The sequence below is a fragment of the Mus caroli genome, unplaced genomic scaffold (assembly GCF_978045245.1).
Source record: "Mus caroli unplaced genomic scaffold, Mus_caroli_1 scaffold_17, whole genome shotgun sequence".
NCBI lineage: Eukaryota > Metazoa > Chordata > Mammalia > Rodentia > Muridae > Mus > Mus caroli.
The window spans coordinates 63,414,375-63,431,492 of record NW_028227272.1 but is presented as its reverse complement, the minus strand read 5'-3'; positions in this window follow the sequence as shown (position 1 = coordinate 63,431,492).

The following is a 17,118-nucleotide window of genomic DNA, read 5'->3' as shown; positions in this document are numbered from 1 at the left end:
CTTGAGTTTTTTATATATATTGGATATTAGTCCCCTATCTGATTTGGAATAGGTAAAGATCCTTTCCCAATCTGTTGGTGGCCTTTTTGTCTTATTGACGGTGTCTTTTGCTTTGCAGAATCTTTGCAATTTTATGAGGTCCCATTTATCGATTCTCGATCTTACAGCACAAGCCATTACTGTTCTATTCAGGAATTTTCCCCATGTACCCATATCTTCGAGGCTTTTCCCTACTTTCTCCTCTATAAGTTTCAGTGTCTCTGGTTTTATGTGGAGTTCCTTAATCCACTTAGATTTGACCTTAGTAAAAGGAGATAGAAATGGATCAATTTGCATTTTTCTACATGATAACCACCAGTTGTGCCAGCACCATTTGTTGAAAATGCTGTCTTTTTTCTACTTGATGATTTTAGCTCCCTTGTCAAAGATCAAGTGACCATAGGTGTGGGTTCATCTCTGGGTCTTCAATTTTGTTCCATTGGTCTACTTGTCTATCACTATACCAATACCATGCAGTTTTTATCACAATTGCTCTGTAGTACAGCTTTAGGTCCAGCATGGTGATTCCACCAGAGGTTCTTTTATCTTGAGAAAGAGTTTTTGCTATCCTAGGTTTCTTGTTATTCCAGATGAATCTGCTGATTGCCCTTTCTAATTCATTGAAGAATTGAGTTGGTATATTGATTGGGATTGCATTGAATCTGTAGACTGCTTTTGGCAAGATAGCCATTTTTACAATGTTGATCCTGCCAATCCATGAGCATGGGAGATCTTTCCATCTTATGAGATCTTCTTTAATTTCTTTCTTCAGAGACTTGAAGTTCTTATCATACAGATATTTCACTTCCTTAGTTAGAGTCACGCCAAGGTATTTTATATTATTTGTGACTATTGAGAAGGGTGTTGTTTCCTAATTTCTTTCTCAGCCTGTTTATCCTTTGTGTACAGAACGGCCATTGACTTGTTTGAGTTAATTTTATATCCAGCAACTTCATTGAAGCTGTTTATCAGGCTTAGGAGTTCTCTGGTGGAATTTTTAGGGTCACTTATATATACTATGATATCATCAGCAAAAAGTGATATTTTGACTTCTTCCTTTCCAATTTGTATCCCCTTGATCTCCTTTTGTTGTGTAATTGCTCTGGCTAGGACTTCAAGTACAATATTGAATAGGTAGTGTGAGAGTGGACAGCCTTGTCTAGTCCCTGATTTTAGTGGGATTGCTTCCAGCTTCTCACCATTTACTTTGATGTTGGCAACTGGTTTGCTGTAGATTGCTTTTATCATGTTTAGGTATGTGCCTTGAATTCCTGATCATTCCAAGACTTTTATCATTAATGGGTGTTAGATTTTGTCAAATGCTTTCTCAGCATCTAACGAGATGATCATGTGGTTTTTGTCTTTGAGTTTGTTTATATACTGGATTACGTTGATGGATTTCCATATATTGAACCATCTTTGCATCCCTGGGATGAAACCTACTTGGTCAGGAAGGATGATTGTTTTGATGTGTTCTTGGATTCGGTTAGCAAGAACTTTATTGAAGATTTTTGCATCGTTATTCATAAGGGAAATTGGTCTAAAGTTCTCTATCTTTCTTGGGTCTTTTTGTGGTTTAGGTATCAGTGTAATTGTGGCTTCATAGAATGAGTTGGGTAGAGTACCTTCCATTTCTATTTTGTGGAATAGTTTGTGAAGAACTGTAATTAGGTCTTCTTTGAAGGTCTGATAGAACTCTGCACTAAACCCATCTGGTCCTGGGCTTTTTTTGTTTGGGAGACTATTAATGACTGCTTCTATTTCTTTAGGGGATATAGGACTGTTTAGATCATTAACCTGATCTTGATTTAGCTTTGGTACCTGGTATCTGTCTAGAAACTTGTTCATTTCATCCAGGTTTTCCAGTTTTGTTGAGTATAGCCTTTTGTAGAAGGATCTGATGGTGTTTTGGATTTCTTCAGGATCTGTTGTTATGTTTCCCTTCTCATTTCTGATTTTTTAATTAGGATGCTTTCCCTGTGCCCTCTAGTGAGTCTGGTTAAGGGTTTATCTATCTTGTTGATTTTCTCAAAGAACCAGCTCCTTGATTGGTTGATTCTTTGAATAGTTCTTCTTGTTTCCACTTGGTTGATTTCACCCCTGAGTTTGATTATTTCCTGCCTTCTACGCCTCTTGGGTGAATTTGCTCCCTTTTTTCTAGAGCTTTTGGTGTGTTGTCAAGCTGCTAATGTGTGCTTTCTCTAGTTTCTTTTTGGAGGCACTCAGAGCTATGAGTTTTCCTCTTAGGAATGCTTTCATTGTGTCCCATAAGTTTGGGTATGTTGTGGCTTCATTTTCATTAAACTCCAAAAAGTCCTTAATTTCTTTCTTTATTCCTTCCTTGACCAAGTTATCATTGAGAAGAGTGTTGTTCAGTTTCCATGTGTGTGTTGGCTTTCTATTATTTATTTTTTGTTATTGAAGTTCAGCCATGATGTCCATGGTGATCTGATAGGATGCATGGGACAATTTCTATATTTTTGTATATGTTGAGGCTTGTTTTGTGACCAATTATGTGGTAAATTTTGGAGAAGGTACCATGGGGTGCTGAGAAGAAGGTATATTCTTTTGTTTTAGGATAAAATATTCTGTAGATATCTGTTAAGTCCATTTGTTTTATCACTTCTGTTAGTTTCACTGTGTCCCTGTTTAGTTTCTGTTTCCATGATCTGTCCATTGGTGAAAGTGGTGTGTTGAAGTCTCCCACTATTATTGTGTGAGGTGCAGTGTGTGCTTTGAGCTTTACTAAAGTTTCTTTAATGAATGTGGCTGCCCTTGTATTTGGAGCATAGATATTCAGAATTGATAGTTCCTCTTGGATGGTTTTACCTTTGATGAGTATGAAGTGCCCTTCCTTGACTTTTTTGATAACTTTGGGTTGGAAGTCAATCTTATCAGATATTAGAATGGCTACTCCAGCTTGTTTCTTCATACCATTTGCTTGGAAAATTGTTTTCCAGCCTTTCATTCTGAGGTAGTGTCTATCTTTTTCTCTGAGATGAGTTTCCTATAAGCAGCAAAATTTTGGGTCTTATTTGTGTAGCCATTTTGTTAGTCTATGTCTTTTTATTGGGGAGTTGAGTCCATTGATATTAAGAGATATTAAGGAAAAGTAATTGTTGCTTCCTGTTATTTTTGTTGCTAAAGTTGGCATTCTGTTCTTGTGGCTGTCTTCTTTTAGGTTTGCTGAGGGATTACCTTCCCTTTTTTTCTAGGGCGTGGTTCCCGTCCTTGTATTGGGTTTTTTTCTGTTATTATTCTTTGAAGGGCTGGATTTGTGGAGAGATAATGGGTGAATTTGGTTTTGTCATGGAATACTTTGGTTTCTCTATCTATGGTAATTGAGAGTTTGGCTGGGTATAGTAGCCTGGGCTGGAATTTGTGTTCTCTTAGTATCTGTATATCATCTGTCCAGGCTCTTCTGGCTTTCATAGTCTCTGGTGAAAAATCTGGTGTAATTCTGACAGGCTTGCCTTTATATGTTACTTGACCTTTTTCCCTTACTGCTTTTAGTATTCTATCTTTATTTAGTGCATTTGTTGTTCTGATTATTATGTGTTGGGAGGAATTTCTTTTCTGGTCCAGTCTATTTGGAGTTCTGTAGGCTTGTTGTATGTTCATGGGCATCTCTTTCTTTAGATTTGGGAAGTTTTCTTCAATAATTTTGTTGAAGATGTTTGCTGGTCCTTTGAGTTGAAAATCTTCATTCTCATCCACTCCTATTATCCCTAGGTTTGGTCTTCTCATTTTGTCCTTGATTTCCTGGATGTTTTGAGTTAGGATCTTTTTGCATTTTCCATTTTCTTTGATTGTAGTGCCAATGTTCTCTATGGAGTCTTCTGCACCTGAGATTCTCTCTTCCCTCTCTTGTATTCTGTTGCTGATGCTTGCATCTATGGTTCCAGATTTCTTTCCTAGGGTTTCTATCTCCAGTGTTGCCTCACTTTGGGTTTTCTTTATTGTGTCTACTTCCCTTTTTAGGTCAATTCCATCACCGTTTTGGTTGTGTTTTCCTGCAATTCTTTAAGGGATTTTTGTGTTTCCTCTTTAATGTCTTCTACCTGTTTGGTTATGTTTTCCTGCAATTCTTTAAGGGATTTTTGTGTTTCCTCTTTAATGTCTTCTACTTGTTTAACAGTGTTCTCCTGTATTTCTTTAAGTGAGTTGTTTAAGTCCTCCTTGATGTCCTCTACTATCATCATAAGATATGCTTTTAAATCCAGGTCTAGCTTTTCAGGTGTGTTGGGGTGCCCTGGACTGGGCGAAGTGTGAGTGCTGGGTTCTGATGATGGTGAGTGGTCCTGGTTTCTGTTAGTAAGATTCTTACGTTTACCTTTCGCCATCTGGTAATCTCTGGAGTTAGTTGTTAGAGTTGTCTCTGTTTAGAGATTGTTCCTCTGGTGATTTTGTTACCCTCTATGAGCAGACCTGGGAGACTAGCTCTCTCCTCTGAGTTTCAGAGGTCAGAGCAGTCTCTGCAGGCAAGGTCTCCTCTTTCAGGGAAGGTGCACATTTATCTGGTGTTTGGACCTCCTCCTGGCCGAAGATGAAGGCCCAAAACAGGATCTTTCCCAGAAGCTGTGTTGCTTTGGCCTGTCACAGAAGCCGTTGTTTCAGTAGTCCACACTCTCACCTGTGCAGACTACTTTCTGTGGAGTACCAGAACCAAGGTGGCTCCTGCGGAACCTGAGGCAGAAGCCTTTAGGGCTGGGTGGACACCTGTGCTGTGACCAGGAAGGTGGCCGGTTATCTGGAGCCAAAAATGGCGCCGCCTCAGAGTCCTCCTCTGTTTTTCATAGGTTCTATTTTGTTGATAATTTCTAAAGAAATGTATTACAAAAGAAGAAGAGGTTATTCAAAGATTTTCATTTATGAGATAGTTATAGATTTATTGAATTGTCCTTCTGTAGTAAAGGAAGAATTTAACTAAAACCAAATACTAAAAAGGGATTGTAGCTTTATGAGTTTAGCATTGATATGTTGAAATGTTTAGGTCATTTTTATGAGTATAATTAAAAATATATTAAAAATTAAGAGAGTTCAACTCCAATTAACTGTGGCTCAGAGCACAAGGCAGTGAAGGATTTCTTAGTTCTTCTTGTGTAAATGTTGAATAAATGTTTAATTCTCTGGAGAAATAACTTGAATTTCCATTGATTTTACTGGTACAGTAATTAAATATATTCCCTCAGGAAATATGCTTCAGTGTTCTGGGAAGTTGCCTATTGTCTGGGTATCTTTGGCCAGGTAAACCGTTTCCTCTATTTTAGCCCTGTAATATCTGATGGTGCCTATAATTATGGCTTATAGAGGAGAAAATGCATCTCATTTGGAAGTTCATGTATATCTTCCAAACATATATTTTATGCCACTTAAATATTTTATGATTTTAGAAATAAATGATGTGAAAACATAAAATATAAACTTTATTTAGGGTTTGTATTGAGATTTAACCAAAAGTTTTTTTTTCCTTGATGTTAATAAACATTGAAATTATTTAAAAATCCTCACTTGTTTATTTACAATGAAAGACAATAGTGTGTATCTGGATTAGTTTTTTATTTCTTTCCCCTATTATTTCTCATTACTAAGACTTACAGTTGAGTGGCTAATACTACTGAGAATCTTATTACTACAACTTCCATGTATGTATTTACAGCATGGCTATGTTTAGTTTCCAAGATGGTCAAATAGGGTATTAGATGCCCTGGAAATTAAGTTATGGATTGTTGGGAAAATCGCAATTCCTCCCCACACAATCTGTATATAAAAAGCAATCCCAATCAAAATTTCAAGAGGCTATTTTTAGGAACTAAGGTATCCTAAAATTTTCCATGAAGGCTATAAGAGGATAATAAAAATAAATAAAAAATATAAAAGATAATAGTGGGGAGAGGGGAATTTTTGAGGATTCAGACAACTATTGCAGACTCACAGTAATCTGTGCTAATCCAGAATCTTGGTATTGAAGGAAAGATAAAAATGAATAAAATGAAAGCAGGAATATTCTCAAACAAAGAGTGTTTATTTATTTATTTTTTAAAGGCATCAAGGGATTTAAGCATGGAATGATAGGTTTTTTTTGTTTTGTTTTGTTTTGTTGTTTTTGTTTTTTGTTTGTTTGTTTTTTTTTTATTATTATTTCAAGATAGGGTTTCTCTGTATAGCCCTGGCTGTCCTGGAACTCACTCTGTAGACCAGACTGGCCTTGAACTCAGAAATTTGCCTGTCTCTGCCTCTCAAGTGCTGGGATTAAAGGCTTGTGCCACCACTGCCCAGTGATAGTATTTTTTTAAAGTATCAAACTTGACAGGGAGATAACCCAACTACCATGAGAATCTAACTTCAATCCTCAGAATCCACATACAAATGTCCCTGCAGTACTTGATCTTGTAATCCAACTGTGTATTTTTGGCATCTTTGTCATATTTCAAGTGATGTAATTGGAATACGCTTATATGTGCATTTTGTCTTTCATTGATGGATGTGTCTGGTTTTGTGTTAGTACTACACTATTTTTCTTATGATGGTTCATCAGCATGACTTGAGCCTGGGTATTGTCATGCCCAAAGTATTATTTATTTTACACGGGGTTGAACTTTTTTATTCAAGAATATGTGTGGTCTCATAAAATTTTAAGGTATTTTTTTCCATTTCAGAAAAATATATCATGAGAATTTTAGTTGTAATGCCATTGAGTCCGTACTTTGACCGTATGATCCGAATGCACCCAAATCTAATAGGTGTATACTTTTAAATACAACAGAACAAAAATGAATCATTATGGAAACATCTTAGACTTTGTAACATTTATGTGAAGAAATCAAAAATATCCAGAAAAATAGACACCCACTCTTGTGCCCAAGTCTTGATTCCCAAAGCTCAACTAATCACCAGCCCTGTTTCGTTTCTTGCCTTTAACTTTTAATTTCAGTAAATGCTACAGGACTGCAGGTTATCTATTGACAACAATTCTTACTTCATTATCAACATTGTCTGCTTGATTCTCTCTCCTTTTACAAAGGGTCAAGAAGTTGGCTAAGTTTTCTTTTCATATAATGTGAATTAGTTTTCCTAGGAATGTCTAGAAGAAACAACCTTGCCATCCCAATATACCTTTGATCTGCATCAATAATATTTTTGCCAGTGATATAAGTATTACACATTGTAATTATCTTTCTAATAGGTTTTATTTTAAATAACACATGAAATAATACAATCTAGGAAAAATTCAAATGGCAGAGCAAGTAGGCAGTAAGTCTGTAAAAATCTAAAAGTTTATCTTAAATGAACAAAGCATAGATAATATATGTTGCACTTAGATATTTTCTTGTTAAATCATTCCCTCCATGTGAGGAGTATGACCCTTCCTCTCAACAAGGGTGACTACTACTCTTACTATACTGTGTGTCTTTATAAGTATGTTAAAGCCTTGTTCCCAGCGTAGATCTTTAGGTCCAGCTTTGATTTGCTTGCATTTTCTATTCTCACCAGAGCATAAACCACAAGGATCCAATTGCAGATGTCAGATGTAAAAATTATGTAGCCATTTTTAATGTATAAATCAATGTTCTCAGCTATTTTGTTCAGTAGAACAAAATGGACTTATGCAGATAGTCATAGTAATGGACAAACATTCAGAAAAACGTATTATGTTTTTTAAATTTTTATTCAAATTTTCACTGTAATAAGCCTGATAACACCAGAATAAAAAATATCTGAAAAATAGTTAAAAGGAAATGTTTAAAGTAAGGATAGTTATTTGGAATAGTTATATTTTATATATTAGAACAATTAATTTATAGAATAAACTCTATAGATAGCATAAAACAGAAAGCAAATTCAAACATGCTGTGATTTTGCGAAAGAATGTTGAGCTAACAGAGATCTTTGCTTATATTAGAGCTGTAAATGCATTGTAGCTGAACACAAAAATGACTGTTTGTGAAATTACTATTGTATTAAGTTGGTATAAGACTACCGTGATTTTTACTAAATTTAATTTATTTGGGAAATATCTGATAGCAGAAATAATTAAACTAATAAATTTGAAGTTGATGCCTCGTGTCAATAGTATACTTTAAAATTTTTAAGATAACAAAGCTTACATGTGCAGCAAATATGAAATTAAATTATTTAAAATCAGCCTATAAAACATCTTTACTTTCCAAATATAGATGATTTTACTTTAGTATCTTATATTAGTGCCTTTACCAGCCTACCTTTTCATCTATCATAAACTTCTAATTATATTATTTGTAAATAACTATATGTGTATACATTATATACATATAAATTTAGTGTATGTGTGTACAGGCATACAGTACTCATTGTAGATTTTCATTGCTACAGCAAAAATATCTGAGATACTAAATTGATAAAAAAGAAAGCTTTATTTTGCCTCACGGTTTCAGAGGTTTTATTTTTTGACCCCCAATTCTTTTGGGCTGGTAGCAAGACAGAATATCAACGTTGTGTATGCTGCAATAGATCTGGGCTTCCCACTGCCTACATGCGGGAAGCAAAAGCATGAACCAGAATCTCAGCTTGCCCTCATGGTCACGGTCAAGTGACTAAAGTTCCTATCCCTTGGCCCTACTTCAGAAGGAGCCCAGTTTTCAGCACTATAATTACTTAAATCAGAGCCTTCACTTCCTGACATTTCTGGCACATCAGGTATGGATGCAAAGATTGTGTTACTCATACAAAGAAAATCTCCTTTTTGGATTTTGTTCAAGAGTTATTTCTTTTTTCTATAGCATGTTTTCACCAAACGCAATTTTGTGTTAACAAATTTGTTTTTGGAGTAACTGAGCAAACCTTCATCCTTCCCTCTTCCTTCCTCCTTCCTTCCTCCTTCCTTCCTCCTTCCTTCCTCCTTCACTCCTCCTTCCTTCCTCCTTCCTTCCTCCTTCCTTCCTCCTTCCTTCCTCCTTCCTTCCTCCTTCCTTCCGTCCTTCCTTCCGTCCTTCCTTCCTCCTTCCTTCCTCCTTCCTTCCTCCTTCCTTCCTCCCATCCTTCCTCCTTCCTTCCTTCCATCCTTCCTCCTTCCTTCCTTCCATCCTTCCTCCTTCCTTCCTTCCATCCTTCCTTTCTTCTTTTATTTCTTTTATTCCTTATTCTTCTTCTCCTCCTCCTCCCCTTCCTACTACTACTACTTTTTTTATTGTCTCACTTTACTTGCTCTTGCTCCTGGATGATCAGTTCAGATAGTAACCAAAAAAACTTGCAAAAAATATCCAACAAAAAATGAAACCTCAAGATGATCAGGGATCTGAAACTAAATTTTGGGGATGGGATTCTTCCTACTAAAAATAGGACCCATCAGAACAGGGTTCTGCAGCATGTCACAGTTACTACAAAAAGGCATCTGATCTCTGTCTAATAATTGCATTTACAAGAGAGTTAAATGAGAACTTTTCCTGGGTTAGTAGAACCTTTCCTCTGATATATTTCAGGTTTTCTTTTTTTCTTTCTTTTTTTTTCTTTTTCTTTTTTCACCCCAAAGCTGGAGGACAGTACACTCCGTGGAAGGACATAAATTCCTCCCAACTCTCACTCTCAGTGTCTTAGAGCAATGGGATTTTCTAGAATGCCCTGAAATCCTCACTATGTTGTACTAATGCTACCAAGGTCATTCATCCATGGAGTCTTTGAATAAAATCATTTGAGAACCCTGATGGAAATGAGAATGAGATTCATTGCTAACTAATTTACAGCTTGTGTCCTGAGCCTGAATTGCTTTCTGGTAATCTAGTCAAAGAATAGTTCCATGATCTGAGATGTCAAATTTAATTATCCTACAAATTATCCCATCAATTTACTTTAGAAACTATAGCAACTTTCCCCAATGCTTTTACAGGGTGATATATGTCTCAATGTTTAGAACTTTTTGATATTCTTTATCTGCACCCTATATAAGAAGTGTCAGACTCAGAACTGTATCCGTAAATCTCTGCAGGCCCAGAGCGACCAGGGTTCAGGCAGCCTTGATGATATCAAGTTTGCCAGCAGCAGAGGCTGCCGCAGATGCTGCTCTCAGATCTGAGTTCTGGAACAGTTTCACACTGATATTTCTGAAAGGCAAATGTGATCCTATCTCTGCTGGTTTAAAAATCTTCCAATTCTTTCTACAGCCTTCCAAATAAAGTCTAAACTCCTCACAACATCCGCCCACAAGATATTGCACAGCTTAGCTCTCATCTTGTTCCTCCCTTAAATTCTATCCTACAGAAATGTTTAAACACCTTTAGGTCACACAGCAGACCATGTTATCCTCTTTTTCAAGTTTTGGTCTTTGCATTTGCTTTTTAGACTTGCCTGTGTTATTCCACCTCCGCTTACCTAGGGATATTCTATGTCAACATGGCTGTACTTGTCACTTGATGTTAGGAGTGACTGTTTACAAATCAATTTTTTATATATCAAGGTGTGGGGGAGAATATTTTTTTCATAACAGCTACACTCTCAGGGTGGCTGGCAAAAGTGCCAAACATTTAGGAAGGTTTCACAGACACTTGTTATATAAATTGGTCTACATGAATGGGTGAAAGAAAGAAAGAAAGAATGAATGAATGAATCAATCAATCAATCAATCAATCAATCAATCAGTGGACAAACTCTGCCTCATAAACGTTTTGGCTTCTCAGAATGGCATTGATTATACTACTATCTATCCAACTCCATTCTCATTCTGACTACCTCTTAAACCAGGTTTATTATTTATAGCAGATCTAGGATATCTCATTACAGTGGATCAAATGGCATAGCAGAAGGAGACCAAAATGCTTCTCCAAATCACATTATAGGAGATTTATACACACAAACACACACACTAACAAAAGCACACAGGTAAGCAGCAATTGAACGTACACACAAACACAAAACAATGAAATGTGAGCACTAATATTGAGGTGAGCTCCACTTTTGAGTTTGTTAGACCTGAGGTCACATTTAGGAGGATACTACTTGTTCTTGACCTCTTCAGCTTTAGCTACTTTTAACAGGAAGAGACAAATTAGCATACGGTGTCAGAATGCTAATGTTTAGGAAGAGGTATTTGAAAAAGACATTCTCAGGTGGAGAGCTACATGTACTAAGTTTGCTGGGGAGTTTTCTAGATACCTGCTGGTGGAGATCAAAATAAACAGACTAGAGAAGAGCCTTTAAATAAAAGGAGGTTTCTGTAAACCTTCCAGATGGTCACCCTGATGGTGCAAACTTCAGGTAATGTTTCAGTTATGTATTCCGTTAAGCAACCGAGCTCTAAGACTATGTCCACCCCAGATGTATGGTAATTGTGCAGGGACCCGCCCTATTATTCTAAGAGTAAATTTGGAAACAGAAATTAACATTAAACAGAGTCATCTGTCATGCTTTCATATAACCTTAGAGATTGTTTTATGCTAGGTATATGTATTTGGGAGATGCATGTCATAATTTAGTGGATACAGTGCAATATGCTGGTCTCTTTTTTCCTTAAACCTAAGGAACTTACTCTTTCAGGTATTGGTAGCAGAGTCAATTTCTCAAGAACTTTTCATTGAGTGATCCATGGTGATCCATTCATGCCTCTAGTACTGTGTTAGCATCATCTCATGGGGTCCTTGTGAAGAGAATCAAGATCAACTCAGGAATGACAGTTAACAGCATTATTTTTTATTATTGCTATTAGAGGAAAAAAAAAACTCACAGTATCCAGTGAATTAATGCACAGTACTTATTCTACAAATATGGAGGATAGATGCCCAAAAGAGATCTTATTTGATTCAGGTAAAAATTTCATTCCAATAGGTTGAGTGACATCTGGAGATACCATGATTTTTTTGTTTTGTTTGTACCAGCCTTTAGAAACTGTCCAAGTTCTCTGGCTTCTGGACTTTGCTTTTATCATAGAGTTAGTAAAGGCGGACACACCTTGTCTTGAGGCGACACTCTGACCCTGCAGTTCTATTTCATTTGGTAAGCAAACTCTCTAATTTTTTTTTCTACAGACCCCTGTTAAATATTAAACATGTCTGTAATTTCATTGTGGCAACCCAGGTAAACCAATGAAACTATCATGGTGTTATGTTATGGTTAGAATTAAGTTTTAATAGAAAACTTAATTCTATTTACAACACAAATTTCCATTTGTCAGCAAGAGACTATGCAATGGTTAAATACATTAGGACATTTATGTCTGTAACAGTGGTTTCTATGAGTGGGTAAGCTATTATTATGCTTACCACAACCACTAATGCATACTTCCTATAACAATAAAAAGGAAAAAAAAAAGAAGTAAAACTTCCTCTTAATTTGCCACTCTTTAATCTAGACCTCCAGGATCCATACATACACTTTTAGCCTCTACCAATAACTCTTGACTACCTCTAGTGTTGGTTCTAAATATGTGTGCCCTATACCTCCTTTATAAGCCTAGTCCGTCCACAGGGGTTTAGGATTTGGGATGAGTTACTGCTATGATGATGTAGGCTGTAGATGAAAGGAAAATAAATCAAAAGAATCTCTGCAACTTTTCCTGTCAGGACAAAACACTATTCATGGAACACTACAGCACTGACAAAGGCCTTCTGGGAAAGAAATGAACTAGTAAGTAACCATCATTTAGCAGTTATAAAAGAAAAGGAATGAAGGAAATCAGTGAATATAGTCTTCTTCTTCCCAGTGACAGAGAGAACCCACTGTGCCGGGGTTACATATATGGACATCAGCAAATGGAACACTTAGAAATGATGTCAATTAAACAACAAATGGGCCTAAGAGCCAAAATTCTTTGTCCAAACAATGTGACTCTTTTGGAGCCCTTATGATTTGTGTTTCCAACAGATTACTTTTATTTGATAGTCATAAAAATATAAAATTATTTGTTTTATAGGACTGGATTTTGTAGATTACAAAGCATGTGATCATCTTCCCCAAATATTAAGAAAAATTTAGGAATGTCTAAAAATTGTATAACAACATTGGGATCCCAAGGCCAAAGTGATTATTAGAGTATGTTAGCTCATCTGTTGTCTGTAAGGTTAGGTATATATCATCATAAATTTCCTTTCTCAGTATCCTGATGTTGGTTGTGCTATCAATGATTGGTATGTTGAATAAATGCCCCTATTAATTTTAGATTCTCCAGTGTTTTCCTTTTTTAATATAGATGATCAACTTTTGTTTTCTATTGCATAATTAGTTAACTTTATTCAGCAATTACCTGATTTTGGAGCAATAACACAGGTGGTAAGATGGCTTGAAAATGACATTTGTCTTAGTCTCTAATGGCAATCAGGGGCTATTTATTGTTTTACCTCAACAAGTAACTTTTTCCTGTGTAAGGAAGATCAGATCATCTCTGTATGGCAAGGAACTCCTGCTCTGAATCTAGTCAAGGCTGATCTAATTCCAATATGTGTCTACTGGTACAAGACCTGAAATTTTGGTTCCCTGCCTCAGATTTAAGGCTGACATAGTAACACACCTTGTATATACTGGCAAAGCACTTCATGTGTGATTACTGGATTGGCTCTATATGTCTTCTGTCTACAAACTTTTCTGCTCTGAGATATTGCTAGAAATATATTAGATCCCTCTTTTAATCCTATATTTTCTCTACTATAAATTATGTAACTCTTCCTTTTATCATCTTTTATTCATATATGTTAGACAACTGATATATATGAAGTAGTTTATACAACATTCATATATCTTCATTACATTTCCTTCTCTTTTGATTTCATTCTTAAATTTCATATATTTGTTCTCCATTTACATTATTTTTCTCTTTCATTTTCCCCTAACCTCTCCCACTTCCCCTGAACTCTCAAACTCATGACCCTTTTTCTTTAATTATTATTGTTACACCTATACATATTACATATATGTATCTAAACAAACTGATATAAATACAACTTTTAGAGTCCATTTAGCATCGATTTTGTGTGTATGTTCTTACAAATAACCATTTGGTATTGGATAGTGACTTAAGGGTCTCATCTCTGAAGAGTAGTCAGAGATGATTCTCCCTCTCTTGGCAGTTAATAAATGCCTGTAGCCTTCCTTTGTTAGTACACTTATTTAACTCCATCTTTTGAACACATATTTGGTGGAGTTATGTGCTATGCAGATGTCAGAGGACTAATTGGAGAGTTGTTTCTTGATGACCATCAGTGGTTCAGGGACTTGAACATTGGTCCTCACGATTGGCAGCAAGTACCTTCACCTAGTGAGCCAACTTACTTGTTGCTGTAAATCTCTCCAACCTAATTATGCCCCAGCAATGAAAACACAACACAGTTAATATGAATACATGCTGTGAACCAAGATTGGTTCTACTGCTACAGTACCATTTTCCACATCTATGAGACCCTTTAGATGTGGTACATTTACACAATGGAGTACTACTCAGCTATTAAAAACAATGGATTTATGAAATTCTTGGACAAATAGATGTATCTGGAGGATATCATCCTTAGTGAGGCAACCTAATCACAAAAGAAGTCATTAGATATGCACTCACTGATAAGTGGATATTAGCCCAGAAACATAGAACACCCAAGATACAATTTGCAAAACACAAGAAAATCAGGAAGAAGGAAGACCAATGGGTAGATACTTTATTCCTCCTTAGAATAGGGAACAAAATACCCATGAAAGGAGTTACAGAGACAAAGTTTGGAGCTAAGACAAAAGAATGGAGTATCCAGAGACTACCCAACCTGGGGATCCATCCCATAATCAGCCACCAAACACAGACACTATTGCATATGCCATCAAGATTTTGCTGAAAGGACCCTGATATAGCTGTCTCATATGAGGCTATGCCAGTGCCTGGCAAATACAGAAGTGGATGCTCAAAGTCATCTATAAGATGGAACACAGGATCCCCAATGGAGAAGCTAGAGAATCCACCCAAGGAGCTGAAGGGGTCTGCAACTCTATAGGTGGAACAACTATATGAACTAACCAGTAGCCCCAGAGCTCGTACCTCTAGCTGCATATGTAGCAGAAGATGACCTACTCGGCCATCACTGAGAAGAGAGGCCCCTAGGTCTTGCAAACTTTATATGTCCCAGTACAGGGGAAACACCAGGACCAAGAAGCGGGAGTGGGTGGGTAGGGGAGCAGGGCGGTGGGAGGGTACAGGGAACTTTGGGGATAGCATTTCAAATGTATATAAAGAAAATGTCTAATAAAAAAAAAAAAAAAAAAAAAAAAAAACAAAGAACTTGTGGTTTCTCCAGGCCATGTGCTTCTACTCTGCTTTTCTTCTTTTTCCTCCTCCTCTGTGTCCTCTCCCTCTTCTATTTTCTCCTTCTTTCTCCCAGCTTCCCATTCCACCTTCTCTTTTATCTGCCCAATCATTGGCTCTCCTTTATTTTACAAATTAAGGTGGGAAGCAGGTTTATAGGAAATCACCTGAGTGCTGACTCATTCCTTGTTTGTAGCCACTCACAGGAGAACAGAATAAACACCAAATATAATTAGCCCCAGTGCTGTCCACAACACTCACTGGTCCACATTCATTTCTTAATGGCAAGAACATTACTAAATGCCTCAAAGTAATGTGTTAAAAATACTTTACTTAATATTTACACATGTATATTATATGTTTTAATAAACTTCATCCACTATTATCTACTCATCAATTCCCCCCTCTTCCTATCACCTCCCTGTCTTAATTTGCATATACATATACACATACACATATACAAATATGTGTGCATGCACATCCGTGTGTGTGTGTGTGTGTGTATGTGTGTAAAATCAAGTGTGTCCATTAACTGGTGTCTATATGCGAATTAATATGGGACAATCTGACAATCTACAGGAGCATGCATAGCCACTTAGGGCCAGCATTCCTGAAAAAAACTCTTCTTCCTGTTTAACTATCAAATACCAACAGCTCCTCAGCCATGATAGGATGTTATGAACCTTCCTTTGCTATGTTTTGGGATTTTGGTTGGCTTTGTGTGATGCAAGTCTTATGTGTCAGTCTTAGTCACTGCTCAAAGTATAACTTTTAACTCTAGACCTAGAGAACTAATTTGAATGTGACTGTGTTGTTTTGAATTTGGGAATCACACGAGGGGGGATATTTTTTTTTCTGGAAGAGTATGCTTACATGGAAAATGAGTCAAGAGACCTCATTAGAAGCATGCTTCCAAATATTGAAGATTTGGTTGGAAACAACTACTCTTTTGTTTGTGTGTCAACCACAGAAGCAGAGCTCATAATATAAATTATTCAGCCATTGGAAGTATTTTTAAATATTGCATCCAGAAAGAGAAGCTCGTGAAAGAAAAAAAGATTAATACTAGGGTCTTAAAATTACTCAATAATAAATCTGCAAAGATTTCTTGTTTATTAGACAACGAGAATCCTTTCTGATTTAATATAAAATTGCCTACATTTAGAAAAGAATTATTACTAGTGTTTTCAATAGGAAAAATACCTCAATATATAACATTTTAAATAATTATTATTTTTCCACAGCATGAGGTTCTTTATTCATTTGTTTAAGTCCTTGACATCAAGTTCATGACACAAGCTGAGCACGTTGCCTGTCATAGCTGTGGGTGACAGGAAGGAGGCGCAACAGGAGTAGAAAGGGAAGGGGAAAATGGAACGGTCATTTTTTTCCCTCTTTCTTTCTCCCTCTTCATCACACTTTTGTTTAGGCCTCGGTGGCTAGAACTGAAATATCCAAATGATTCTAGATTACAGAGGAAATGAGTGAAATGGCCAAAAGACCTTGATGCGAATTCTTTCTTCTATGAATACAAAATAATTCTATCTATCTATCTATCTATCTATCTATCTATCTATCTATCTATCTACCTATCTACCTACCTATCTATCTATTTTAGAAATGATGGTAGAAGACTGAGAAAGTGAATCAAAAGGAGAAAGGCATCAAATGATCTTAAAATAAATAGGCCTGTTTGGGTTCATTGCTCCAACTTTTCAGTCCTGAGTAGCTGGAAGGTAAAGTAGAGCTGAGCTATACACTTCTGGGAGGCCATGAGAGAGGGAGGAGACATGAGGCAATAACGAGTATGTCCTTTAAATCCATACCTGGAAAGATCA